Source organism: Aphelocoma coerulescens, unplaced genomic scaffold (genome assembly GCF_041296385.1).
Source record: "Aphelocoma coerulescens isolate FSJ_1873_10779 unplaced genomic scaffold, UR_Acoe_1.0 HiC_scaffold_123, whole genome shotgun sequence".
Lineage (NCBI taxonomy): Eukaryota > Metazoa > Chordata > Aves > Passeriformes > Corvidae > Aphelocoma > Aphelocoma coerulescens.
In genome coordinates, this window is record NW_027183480.1 from 682,156 (window position 1) to 691,128 (window position 8,973).

The following is an 8,973-nucleotide window of genomic DNA, read 5'->3' on the forward strand; positions in this document are numbered from 1 at the left end:
TGATTTGAATGGTCCCAGTGTGCTGAAAGTACACACTGAAGTACAAAATGCCTGTGGGAAGGTTCATGCTCCCAAGGGATTGGTCTAGGGATGTGCAGCTTCTGAACTGCACAAATAATTCAGATTGCCGCAGCTGCCTGCTGGGCCATGGTTCTGGGCCAGGAGTATCAGGAAGGTGGCATCTTTGCTGCCAGGTCAACAGTTATTTTCTTTGGAGCTATCAAGACAAAAACAAAATGGTGATCATGCCCCACTTGCAAACCACAGAGCATGATCAGTGCCGTAACTGTATTTTTTTTTCCTGCTCTCTGCAACTCTCTCAAGGATGCCCTGAAGTGCTCTGGCTCATGGCAATATAATCTGTGTGTAACAGCTTCCCTGTGCCTGTCTGTGCAGCTGGGTCAGTCACAGGCTGTCCCATAGAATCCCTGAGGCTGGAAAACCCATTGAGACCATCAGGTCCAACTGCTGCCCCAGCACTGCCAGGGCCACTCCTTACCCCTGTCCCCAACTGCCACATCAAGAACCATCCACTGACAAAAATTGGGGTGAGGGCTGCAGGCACAGACAGCGCCATTGCTCACTGGCAGGGGGTCTGGGGGTTCCCAGAGGGTGTCCAAAACCCCTGGCCTTCCCAGGCAGGATGGCTGGTGTGGAGAACACAAGGTGCAGGTGGGAGCATCCCAAAGCCAGACTCGGGATCATTTCCCTGAAGTTCAAGGAACCCGTGCTCAGAGCACCTTTAACTCCACTTTGCTTGGGACCTTTTTGTAGGTGTAGGTTTTTATGCACTTGGAAACAGATCTTGGGATCTGCCAGTGAATTCAGTGAATTGTCTCAGCCAGAGGCCTTTTGGCTGACCTAAAAAGTAGATTTTGAACCCTTGAGCCACAGGGTTTGTAGTGTTTTTCAACAGCAGAGCAAGACTCAATGGGTTATCCTGTTCAGCTGACCCCACGAGGGCTGGGTCAGCTGTGACAGCCCTTGCTGTCATGCGTTTTCCTCCCTCAGCAAAAGAGAAACCACTTGGCTTTACTCTGCAGGGTTCACTGAGGCTGTGAACTGTAATCCAGAGCATCTTTAGGCTCCCAGTGCTTGGGACTGTGGTCTTTGGTGTGCGAAACACACCCCAATCTGTCTAACTCGGGTTTGGATGCACATTTCCAGTTACTCAGACTGGGAAGAGGCCAAGAGGGTGGTGGGAAGGGCTTTCTCCTGGGCCTGAACACCCTCAAGGCAGGGACGATTTTTAAATGTTTGTTGTCTTTTGTTTCCCAGCCCAGGGCTAAACTGGTGTTCCCTGAATTGGATGCGCAGTTAGGGCATCCAAAGGATCGTGGCAAGTGCAGCACTGAAAATGTCAGGATGAAACAGTTCTCAAGAAACTCAACTTTCTAAAACATTTGGCAAGATAAAACCATACAGGAATGACCTTGAAAGAAAAGCCCCTGTCAAGAAAAGCAGCAGGAGAACAGCTGTGAACAGAAACACTAAGGAATTGCTGCTGGCTCTCGGTCCCGGTGTCCTGTTTTTTTCTGGCAGGTTTTGTACTGAATTGAAAGGCAGTGTTCTTGCCTCTGCGAGGCACCTGCATCCTACCTGCGGAAGGAGAAAGTGTGGAGCGGTAAGTGGGAGGAAGGACCATTTTTAGATCTACCCTTGGATTCCAGTTCCTCGTGGAGGGTCTGTGCTGCCTGAAGTACAAACGAAGTAAATCCTGGAGTACCTGTTCATTTGCCTGCTGAGCTTGGAAGAGACACACTGGACATGAAATTCCAGGGAAGCTGCACTTGCAGTAGTGTCTGGAGCAAGAAGCAGTGGAAGCTGTTTGCTGTCTGCTTGTTCCCCACCTTCACCTCAGTTTTCTGGGGCCCCAGGTAATCATACATCACCTTTGCTTTTTCCAAAGTCTTTGCTGAAGTGTTTCTAAATGCGGCAGTGAGATTTTCCATAGCTGGAATTTATTTCTGTTTTGGGAAGTCTGTCTCATTGTACAGTCTGTGATGTAACAGTTCCCATGAGAGGATAATCACTGTCAAAGAAGGCAAATGAAGCCGAGAGCCTGGACTAGGATGCCACAGGCCCCTGCCAAGCACAGGTTACAAAATAGCAACCACCCAGGTTACAAAAATACTAAACTAAAAGCCCATGTTACAAAATACAAAAAAAAACCAGCCCACAAAAATACCAAAAAACCAGCCTACAAAAATACAAAAAAAAAAAAAAATCAGATTCCGAAATACCAGAATAACCTAGTTCCAAAATAATAGAAAACCAAGGTAAAAAATATCAGAAAACTAGGTTTCAAAATCCCAGAAAACCAAGTTTTGAAATACCAAAGTTATCCAGTTCCAAAATACCAAGTCCAGAAATACCAAAGTAATTCGGTTCCAAAACAGTAGAATACCAAGTCCCAAACTGCCAAAGTAATCCAGTTCTGCAATACCAGAAAACAAAGTTTCAGAATAGCAAAGTAACCTACTTTCAAAATACCAGAATACCAAGTTCCAAAATACGAAAATATTTCCCTTTCAAAATACCAGAATATTAAGTTCCAAAATACCAAAATAATTCCCTTTCAAAATACCAGAATATTAAGTTCCAAAATATCAACATGTCCCCATTTCAAAATATCAAATTCCAAAATACCAATTTTCAGATGCCCTATATGGGCAGGATTTCCAAACGCAAAGAATGCATTATTGTCAAAATGGGATCTGTGCTATCAAAATGGTTATTTTCTGTTCTGAAAAGCTTTCGCCCAATGACCATCAATACTTGTATTTATTTTGCTCATTTAGCCAGATGTAATAAGAATTTTACTTTAAAAGCCAACACTTGTAGCAGTTTTCTGCTTAGTTCTTGTCTGTGAGAACCAGCATTTGGGCAGGAGAGCTGTGGTCAGGAGCAAAGGATGGAGTAATCTGCTCCCTGGATGGACAGGGAAAGACTGAGTAGCAGGCAAAGGGAGTATTTATAAACTATATCAATATTTCACGGAAATTCGGGGTAGACCAGCGATGGGGAGCTCGGATTCTGTCGGGGCCTGTCAGGATGAGCCATAAAAAACCCGGCCAAACCCTCGTCCCCTCAAGGGATGTGTCAAACACTTCACAGAAACACAATTCAGTAATGATTGCAGAGGAAAAATTACCTGTAATCGCTTATGATCTGAGGGAAATTTCCTCAGTAATTACAAAGCTAGGACATAGGGAGTTTTGGAGGCAGAATCCCAATTTTGGCCACAGGCACCTGGCTGAGAAGGCCGGTTCTTTTCCACAGAAAGGAAAGCCCGGCACCCCAGTGTTTCAGGGACAGACAATGGCCCATGAATGGGAGGGAACAACCGGCAGGATCTTTCTCCACCTCACCCCCCCGCTCCAAGGCACAGCAGGTCCAGGCATGACCAGCTGCCTTCAGAGGGTTGCCTGGGCACACCTGCACAGGGAGCTACTAGTTCAGAGGGACTGATGAAGGTATCCCACGTGTCCCTCCAGGAACAACAGTTGGAGCATCCTAGCAGGAGCTAGGGAGCAGCCAGATGCACCTGGGCACCCGAGCATGCCGGGCGCCACAGGGAAACTTTCAACTTTCCCCTTTTATCTTGTCAGTCCCTCCCCAGAGGCCCCAGAAAAGAGAGGTATTATTAGGAGAAAAGGGGCTTAAATTGAGGGAAAACACTTCCTTTTCTATAATTGTCTCTATCAAAATTGAGGGGGAATCCCATTCCCCTGCAATTTTAATAGTATCATTTGAAGGAAACCCCACCCCTTCTATGCTGTTAGGGGTATCAATTGACAGCAAATCCCCATTTCCCATTATTTTCTAGTTTAAATGGAAAGGGAAAACCTTGACTGTGCTATTTTATGGGTTTGAGTTAAGGGTAACTCCTGCATTTTCATCATCCAAATGTGTAAATGGAGGGGGAAGCCCAGTTGTCCCCCCTTTTTAAGGGTTTGAGCTGAGGGAAAAATTACTCTTTCTGTATCATTTGCGAGATTTAAAGTGAGGAAACCCCCTCTTTTCCAAATATTTTGGGGGATTAAATTAAAGGGGAGAAGCCATTTATTTGCCATCATATTAGCTTAAGTGGAAGTAAACACCCCATCTCCTCATTTTAGGGGTTCAGTTAAAGGAAGTGCTCCCTTTTTCAGCATTTTAAGGGTTTAAATCTGCATTTCAGGGCACTTCTACCCATGCCCCGGTACCAAATATCTCCTATGGGAGTAAGACCAGCACATATGTAACCCTAACAGCACCCAGGAGTCTATTAGTTTTGTTATTTTTATTTATAATGTATCTAGCCCTAATTAGAGGTCCCAATGAGAGCTTCACCATTCATATAATTACTACTCTTTTCCACCCTACTTAGTCACATGTGAAGTACTACTTACTAATCACTAAGGAACAACTGTGCAAATTAACAGCTAGTTATCCCACTTAGCTATCTACACTGCCAAAATACAAAGTTTTATTTGTTACCTGGTCTCTGCCCTTTTACTTGATGTAGCTGTAGTAAAAAAGAAGGTATTACCAAGTCCCTGAAGAGCTTTTTTTCTCTCTCCAGCCCTTTACTCACTTTGAATTTAAATCAGAGGAGCCAAGCAGCTATAGCTCCTTTGACAGCTTTTATACCTTGTGGTAATTACCTCCTCCCTTTTCTGGGGCATGATGGGAATGAGAGGCGGACCCAGCCAGGGGTATATTAACCCCAGCCTTTGCCAAAGGGCTTCATTTCCTCCCTGGGATTGACTGGGATGGGAGATGTCCTCTCATTTCAATGAAGGGGGCCTTTCAGCTTATATCAGTTTTTTTTCCCCTCAGTAGATGCTTTTGGCCTCTAAAGCAACAGAGGTTTTGAAGACATTGGGAAGAAGATGGTGTTGAACACAGGGAGTATTTAGGCTTGTAATTTTGGCCTGAGTGTTCAGGGGTGGTAAGGTGCTTTTCTAAATTCAGGGTTTTTTCTTGTTTTTTTTTTTTCTTTAGGAGCTTTGTAACTTCCAGGTTGTATTGAGTATGAAGCTTCAAATTTTTTTAGTGCATTCATTGCATCATAAAAGGGACCTTGCTCATATCAAAGATGATACCCAAAATTGTGGCTTCCAATAGGTAAGTTATGGATTGCAGCTGGGAGAGTGTGAGCAGGGTAGCTGGTTTAGGAAGTGCCAGAAGGGGTTTTGAAGGCTATAGGGTGGGAAAAGGTGTCTATTTAGGGCTACCTAAGGCTTTTTCCCAAGCACAGCAGATGCATTTATGCATCTTAAAGCACACAAATGCATCCACCATACTCACAGAAATACCCTATAACTTTGCCCCTCGCTGTCTTACGTGTCTATTGAAATAATGGCCCCAGCTTTTGATTCTGGGTGAAGCCAGAGACCCAAGGACCTGGATGTGCTTAGGAGGTGGTGAGTAGCCAAATTGTGGGCATTTGGCCTATATGCCACTAGATTTGTGCATTGATGTTGTGGTTTTTTTTTCTATTGTAGGTGACTTTGAGGCTAACCTGGCTATTATGGGGCCTTCTGAGACAACTGAGGAGGACTCATTTCACATCCAATGTGGATTCATATTGCCGGTCATCCGAAAGATAAGTCAGGGGCTATGACCTGGAGATGGGATGGCAGCAGCGTAGTGAGTTGGAAATTCCTGGGAAAAACTTAATAATTAGTGTAGGGGTAAGGGATGCTCTCTAAGGGGCCTCTTAGGACAGCTAAAGGGAGAGGCTCCACATTTGATTGCAACTGTAGGGTATGCAGTGCAGAGCAGTTCCAGTCTGTGTTGTGTTGTCTGGTGTGTTGTGTTGTCTAGCATGTCTTCAGGATCCCTTGGATCAGATATGTCTGCCTTTTATCCTCAAGGACCTTATGGCAAGTGTCAGCCATCATCTCTAGGTTCTCAAACATTTGTATTTCTCGGCATGTCACCGATATCATTTGTTCTCTTACCGACGGGCTCAGCCATGTCTCGGAATCGCATCTCAGAAGTGTTGAGTCAGATGTCTTTTGAGGCCTCATTCCTGGCTGTATTGCCATACATCCTTTCCAGCTGTGAGTTGTAATGTCCTGGGGCTTATAACATTGTAAGGATACAGGGAGCATTCTGAACATAGCATTGTTTTGCAGCTGTCTTGATCATCGTGACTGACAGTTCTTATAATAAGTCACTGTATTACAGTCTTTTCTTCCGCTCCTTAGAGCCGCTTCCGTCTACTGTCGCTACGCCATCGGTCATCTCTTTTGGCGTCATCTTGGTCCTCACCGTCATTCTTCTCTCAGAGAGCTTTTTTTATCATCCTTGCGTCCCACTGTTTGTAGAATAATGTGTTGTTTGAGTTTGTGTTTAGCCTGGAACTGCTCTGCCCTGTGGAATAGACTGGGGGGTAGGTGGAATAGAAAGAAGGCTTTACGGGTAACCTTTACCTTTGCATAACCACCTGAGCCACACCTCAGATGGAGCAACCACGGCCGGTCGGTGCGGGGTTCGGCGGGAGTGGTATGGTGGCATCTTGCAGTTTTCTAGTCCCAAGTTATCATGCAGCCCTTTAACTTTTGTCATCACTTCCTTTCAGATGCAGATGCGTTAAATCGGTGGCAGAGTGCCCCATACCGGGTGAGAGGGCTTGCACAGGAAGGTCAGTCGCCATTTGTCTTTGCAGGGCAAGTGTAAATGGTGACTGTGTTCTAGCATTGTTCTTTGTCTTTATTTTTAGGAGGGAAAGCTAGATCTCAGCAGTCAAGGTCAAGTGAGCAAGGTAAGCAGTGACTGGTGGAAAGAAAAAGTTGTTATTCCTTGGATGCCAAGTTCTGGTACAGCTCTAAGCATCCACTGTCATTTGTGTGTTTTAGAGGGTCCACTTGTATTGTGCTGAGCCCCCTCACCGACTGGCCGATGTACCTGGCTCACTGCCCTTATGAGCCCTCCCAAAGCATTATGGGACTCTGCAATGAAGCCCTTACCTTTTCCATGCGAAGATACCGTCCGGGCAGACTTTGGCAACGGCCGAGAAGTTGGGGCGAGTTGGGGAGGGAGGGGGGAGGAGCGAGGGTCTGCTCAAGTCTCAGCAATGCTGCATCACCTTGTCTCCTCTTAACCCTACGATGACGGTGCCATCCTTGGAGCGCAGCCAAAGTGTGTGGCCCCAGGACCCCGGGCTTCTTAGGAGATGGTGAGTAGTGGAATTGTTGGGTTTTGGCTAACATGCCACTAAGTTGAAGCCTTGATATTTGGTTTTCTTTATTGTAGCTGACTAAGAGACAACAGGCTGGCAATGGTAGGAGCTTCCTGGATGGCAAGGTGGCCCTCTTTTGCACCCAAAGAGGATTCACATCCCTGGATGTCTGAGAGATAAGTCAATGGGATGAAAGCGGGGTGTTGGGTAGGGGGTTGCTGGGAGCGATTTTTAAGTCAGCTTTGGAGACGGGGCTACCCACAAAGGGGCCCCTTAGGCCACATAAAGGGAAAGTCTCACTTTTGATCACAGTGCTGAGGTGTGCAGGGCAGAGCAGTCCCAGTGCATGTTGTGTCACTTCTCTATTGTGTGTTCTGTGTCTTTTGGGCATCTTGTCTCATGTCTTTTGCTTTAGCCCTTTGATGTGCTTGTGGTCATTCTTCTTGCCGAGAGTTTTCTCTTCTCGTTGTGTCCCCTCCTTTGTCATCTGCTGCATGCAAATCCTGCAAGGGATTTGGCCCGGAGCTGCTCTGCCCTACTGCACAGTCTGGCCTATAGGTGTAATAGGGCAAGGCTTGGAGATGTGGAATTTGTTTTGTAGGGTGTAGTTTGGCCTCTAGATGATATTCCTAGATTGACACAGGATGCCTGGAGCTGTTAAGTTCTCACGCAGCACTTTGACTTTTGTCATCACTTTCTTTCAGATGCAGTTGGGTTAAATCTGGGGCAGAGTGCCCCACACCGGGTGAGGGGGTTCCTGCAGGAAGGTCAGTCACCATTTGTGTTTGCAAGGCAAGTGTGAATGGTGACTGTGTCCCAGCATTGTTCTTTGTCTTTATTTTTAGGAGGGAAAGCTAGATCTCAGCAGTCAAGATCAAGTGGGTGAGGTAAGCAGTGACTGGTAGACAGAATGACTTGTTATTGCTTGGGTATCAATTTCTGGTGCATCCATTGTTATTTGTGTGCTTTAGGGGGTCTACTTGTATTATGCTCAACCTCCTCACCAACCGGCCGACAGACCCAGTTTGCTGCCCTCGTGAATCCTCCGGAAGCATTACAGGACTCTGCAATGAAGTCTTTACATTTTCCATTCGAAGCTACCATCCTGTTGCCTTTGGCAACGGCAGAGGAGTTGCAGCAAGTTGGGGATGGAGGGAGGAGGATTGAGAGTCCGCTCAAGTTTCAGCCATGCCACATCACCTTGTCTCCTCTTAACCCCAGTATACCCCGCAACGATGGCGTCAACCTCGGAGTGTGGCTGAAGTGTGCGGCCCGAGAACCCCAGCCTACGTAGGAGACGGTGAGTGGCAGAATTGTTGGGTTCTGGCCGAGGTGCCACTAACTTTGTGCACTGTTGTTTGGTTTGGTTTTGTTTATTGTAGCTGACTGAGAGAACAGCCCGGTGATGGCAGGAGCTTCCTGGACGGTGAGGCCGCCTTCTTTTATGCCTGAGGTAGATTTGCATCCCTGGATGTCCAAGAGATAAGTTGAGGGGGTGAAAGCAGAGTGTCAGGTCAGGGCTTGCCGGGAGGGAACATTGAGCCAGCTTCAGAGATGGGGATGTCTAAGAAGGGGCCCCTTAGGCCCCATAAAGGGTAAGTATCACTTTTGATTAAAACACTTATGTGTGCAGAGCAGTCCTGGTGCATGTTATGTCACTCGTCTGTTGTGCGTTCTGTCTCGTTTGGGCATCTTGTGTCTCATGTATTTAGTCTTAGCCCTTCAATGTGTTTGCAGTCATTCTTCTTGCCAAGAGTTTTCTCTCCTTGTTGTGTCCCCTTGTTTGTCATCTCCTGTGT

General features: G+C 46.4%; 1 long non-coding RNA gene across 1 annotated transcript; it reads left to right on the forward strand.

Moving 5' to 3' along the window:
- The first annotated feature begins 6,343 nt into the window (after nucleotides 1-6,343).
- LOC138100645 (uncharacterized) lies at nucleotides 6,344-7,693 on the forward strand. Its single transcript, XR_011146875.1, has 4 exons — nucleotides 6,344-6,637; nucleotides 6,716-6,757; nucleotides 6,852-7,171; nucleotides 7,249-7,693. It is a non-coding gene; the product is annotated as an uncharacterized lncRNA (long non-coding RNA).
- Nucleotides 7,694-8,973: the final 1,280 nt, after the last annotated feature.